We start from the raw sequence: 5,243 nt of genomic DNA on the forward strand, positions 1-5,243 counted from the left end.
CAAAGCGCACAATACCCAACGGCCGACGTCACACCGCACGGGTGGCTGGCCGGCCGCCGCTTTCGTTTCGAAAACAAAAAAACCCGCACTCCACTCCGACGGCCAACGGCCAGGCAGGCGCGCTCGCTCGCTCTACACGCCACCGAAATCCCCGCCGACTCCTTCCACATCTCAACGTGCCCCCCGTTGCAAAACATAACACACACAAAGGAACAAAACAAAACAAAGACCAGACACGACTCGACTCGACAAGACAGACATCCGAGAAGAACGAACGCAGGCAAGCCAACCAACGTATTCAAACAAAACAACGTGACAGAAAACCAACCGTCGGCCGCCGCCACAAACACGGCGACAATCAACCACGACAACAACAACACCGCTTACCGCTACCGCCGCCCACACCCGCCACCGACCCCCGCAATCCAACCACCACGGCACGCAAACAGCATCCCCACGGGCATACAGACAGACACCCACACCAAACGCAACACGACAATCAAAACCTTCCCCGACGTGCTTTGATGGCCCTGAGAAGGGCCGTTTTGGGCCGCGCGTCTCTTGCGCGCCACTAGACGACGACGGGGGGTGGGGACGACGGAGTCAAGCGCCAAACCCTTCCTTTCCCATCTCTTTCTCCTCTACTCTACTTCTTCTTCTTGGGCGAAGCCTTCGCCTTAGACGGCGTCGTCGCCTTCTTCGGGCGCGGCGCCTTCGGCTTCTTCGTCGGAACCTTGGCGGCCTTCTTCGCCTTCGACGGCGACTTGGCCTTGGCCGGCTTGGCCGCAGCCGCCTTCTTCGCACCCGCGGGAGCGGCCGACGCCGCAGACGCCTTCTTGGCGGCGCCCGCCTTCCGACCGGTCGCCGCCTTCACGCCACCAGCCTTCTTTGCGCCGGCCGCACGGGCGCCCTTCTTCTCCTTGCTGGCCGGAGCGGCGCGCTTCTTCTTGGCACCGCCAGCACGAGCCTTGCCGCCCTCGGCCGCCCCCCCGCCGCCGGCGCCGGCAAGCTTGAACGAGCCGGACGCGCCCTTCCCCTTCGTCTGCACCAGCTCGCCCGCCACGACGGCCGACTTGAGGTACTTCTTGATAAACGGCGCCAGCTTCTCCGCGTCCAGCTTGTAGTGCGCGGCTATGTACTTCTTGATCGCCTGCAGCGACGACCCGCCGCGCTCCTTCAGACTCTTGATGGCGGCCGTCACCATCTCAGAGGTGCGCGGGTGCGCAGGCTTGGCGCGCGGCTTCTTCGCAGACGACGCAGACTTGGCCTTCTTCGTCGTGCCGGTGGCGGCGGGTGCCGCAGCAGTCTCGTTCGTAGCCGCCTGATCTGCCATTTCGACGACGCGCGTAACACACAGCGAGAGCGAGCGGGACGGCAGGCACGCAAGCACAGCACAGCAGCAGAGCAGAGAATCACAAGGCCCAGCCAGTGTCGCGGGCGGGCGCGGACGGCCGAGAGAGCGGCCGCCACTCTGCGCGCCGCCGCGCCGCGCCTCCCGCGCTTGCTACCGCCCAACGTCCGACAGCCTGTGCGGAGCAGCCCCAAACCTGCGCCACAACCGCCCGCGCCTTTCAAACCACCGAGGATGGGGCTACACACAGCCACACCACAGTCGCCAACCAGTCGCCACGGCAGCGCCGCAAACCACGGCCAAACTGCAGCTACCGCGCGCTACAGCCTGGGTCGGCCCGCCGAGAATCGCCGCCCCCGCCCAAATGCCGCCCCCACAGCCCCAGCCGACGACCCGCCACAATGGCCAAACCTTCGGCAAAACTCCCACACCGTCGCCGCGGCAGCCCGGCCAGCGCGGCCGGCGCCACAGCCACACAAGCCGAGGCGTGCGGCGATGACGGCCGTGCAAACGCGCCTCCGCCGCCCCATCGCCTTCCGTCGCCCTCCCGCCGTTTCCCGATCGGCCCGCAGCCGTCGGGCCACATCGCGCGCCGTCCTCCTCCTCTCGCCCGCCAACATTCACAGCCGTTTCTCAACAATTGCCCGCCGCAAACGGACGCCGCCTGCGCAACAGGCGCCGCCGCCCCTCGCCGCTTCCGACCCGACCCAACCCCTCGACCGAGGCAAACCGCAATCCGAATCTACAGACCAACCCAATCTGCCGTCAAGCACACACGACAGCCGACCTTACACGTTACGCGTTACACATTACGTTTACACGTCTACGTTAGGTTAGGTTAGGTGGACGTGGGTTAGGTTAAGGGGACTTGGGTTAGGTTAAGCGTCAAACTTAGGTTAAGCATTCAAACACGTCAGGCGTCAGAGGTTAGGTTAGGTTAGGTTAGGTTAGGTTAGGTTACACGTTAGGTTAAGGGGTCAGTGCTAGGTTAAGAAGCGTCAAACGTAGGTTAAAAAAGCGTTCAAACGTGAGGCGTGAGCCGGACAGCTTACCTTACGTAGACGTTAGGGGCTCACAGGCTGAGCTCACCTCGCCACACCACAGGTTCGGTTCGGTTCGGTTCGGTTCGCTCGGCTCAGCGTAAAGCGCCGAGGTCAGGGTTACGTTCGTTCACCTTCGGGCGCCACACTTTCGGTTGAAAGGTCGCGACGGGACGACGTCGGCAGGCACGCCGCAAACGAACAAAAACGTACAGACGACGTCGGAAACCGCCGACAGACGGGGGAGCAGCACGACCACGACCAGACACCGAGCGCGAACGAGACACACGCGAACCACCCCCACCGGCCAAAGGGCACCACACAACAACCCAGAGCACCACGTGTCGACACCAGAGCAACCCGCCGCTCACGCGACATGGCTGGCACCGAAGGGCAACCGCCCGCAACTGCGCTTTCCGCGCCGGCCCGGATGCACGTCGTGCTACAACAACACCACTACCGTACACAGCCGCTGTTCACAACATCACTATCAATGGCGCGCCCGCGGCTCGCCGCCGTCGCAGTCGCAGCCCCAACGCCAGCACTTTTGCACCACCATTCACACGCACCGCAACACAGCTCGCCGACACAGCCGAACAAAACAAACACCACACAACAACAGCAACAACGCCGCCGCCTCTACTTGTGCCGGCGACCCACCCCGCCGATGGCGCACCTTTCGCCAGCCGGCAATCGACACACACGCACCCACCCACCGGGGCCCAGTGCAAAAAAAAAACAAAAAAAAACACACAAAAACAAAAAAACAAAACAACACAAACGACACGGGAAGCGCACACCGCCACTTCGCGCGCACGCCACCAACCAGTCGTCGTCTCAAAATAACAAACACAAACAAAATAAACTAACAACTAGGGCAACACAAAACAAAAACGCCTCGCACGAACCGCCCACAAAAAGGACAAGCACACGCACAGCCTCTGCTGACGACCACGACGCAGCGGCACGCTGCTCCTGTCCCGCGCCACGCGCCCCGCGCCCCGCGCCCCACTCGATTCACAACTCACGCGACACCGTCAACGACGGGCTCGCTTCCCGCAACCTACCACCTTTCCGCCACGACGCACAGCCCCAGCCCCACCCGACGACTGCACTTTCACCACCGCCTCCCCCTTCCCCCCCAAAACACACACACACAGCCAGCCAAAAACGCACTCGCGACCCACACATGCACGTGCATCGGCACACGCCAACCAGTCAACGTCGACAACCACACGCAAGGCTCGAAACGAAAACGAAACCGGCGTCCTTCCACGTTGCCATCAAGCTACGCGACACAAGACACAAGGAACCAACACAACAGCCGGCCCCACTAATTCCCACTCTCACGCCGCAAAAAGCACACCGAAACCGCCAAACACGCACGCACATTCCCCTTCGCACTGACACCACCGACCGGCTCGCTACCACACACCTCTCGGCAGCCGTTTCACGCCAATTCGCCACACCGCCCACACAGTCGACAAGCGCCCGCCCTGTACGGCACACGCAACGACGCAGCGCAGCAAAGGGCGCCCGCAACACATACCTCTCCGCCGCCCGACGCGCCAACCGCCACACCACACCGCCAGCCACTCGCAAATTGTGCACTGCCACCAGCCACACGTCCAACACGCCGCGCCGCCTCCGGCCACCCGCCAGGGGGCGCTCACGTCCGCGACAACAGCGCGGCCCGCCGGGCCGGGCCGGGCCGAACCGAACCGAGCCGCCGCTGCTCTGCACTCGGCACGGCCACACCCTGCTGCAGACCGGGCTCGTCCCTCTGTACGCGTCTGCCTGCGCATCAACACAACACGACCTTTTTTTTTTTTTTTTTTTTTTTTCCTCTCTACCGCCAACCCTTCTTCTCGCGTTTTACTCGTTGTTGCAGCAGCGGCGCACACCTACACATCCACAGCCCCAGCCGAGCCGGCCTCACCTCAGGGCCCGCCGCCAGCGTCTCCTCCTCGGGCACAGGTGCGGTGCTGTGGCCGCCCATCCAACCGCATTGCTGGCCGTCCAGCCACCAGGCGTTCCCACTGCCGCGAGCCACGCCGCGCACCGACCCTGCTGCAGAAAACGAAGCATAGCCAGAGACCGACCGATACACAAAGCAAGCCGTCGCCTCGCCTCTTGTCCTTCCTGCCTTCCTTCCGCCCCCGCCCTTCTCACACCACCGCCTCTCCACTTTCGCCCCCCCCCCTCCTTTTTTTTTTTTTTTTTTTGTTGTTTTCTTCTTTCTTTCTTTCTTTCTTTGGCCCTCTCTCCTTCCCGCCATGGCGGTTACGGCACCGCCTGCAGCGGCAGATTGTTTGCGCCCACACGCCTACTCCTACCACCATTAACCTTGCCCTGCCCTGCCCTGCCCATCAACGTCGCAGTCGAACCGACGCTTGCCAACACACTGCCCACGTTCCTTTCTCTTTTCGGCCTACGCCCATTACGCGCCGCCGCCACAGCACCTTCCCTTCCCACAACACACCGACGTCATCACACGCACCCAACACAGGGGCCACGACCGTGTTCCTCGCCCACTCCCATCCCGCACGGTACGCACATTCCCAACTACTACCGCGCACCCTCCCTTTCCAATCTGTGTGTCTCTGTGTCTGTGTCCTGTCCGCGCGTGACGCCTCTCAACATCCGCCGTCCCCCGTCCCGTTTTCGCCCCCATGCCGTCGTCGCGCCGCCTCCTCCCCGTCCACCGCCGCCCCTGTCCGCCCCGCACCACACCATACACCGCTGCTTGTCCCGGCCGTTGCCACCAAAGGCGCCGACCGCAAACGCGCCACGCCGCAGCCCCCGTGCGTCTCGCGCTCGCTTGCATCTCCGTGCCGACGCTGCCTCTCTTC

This window comes from Schistocerca serialis, unplaced genomic scaffold (assembly GCF_023864345.2).
Source record: "Schistocerca serialis cubense isolate TAMUIC-IGC-003099 unplaced genomic scaffold, iqSchSeri2.2 HiC_scaffold_151, whole genome shotgun sequence".
NCBI classification, from domain to species: Eukaryota; Metazoa; Arthropoda; class Insecta; order Orthoptera; family Acrididae; genus Schistocerca; species Schistocerca serialis.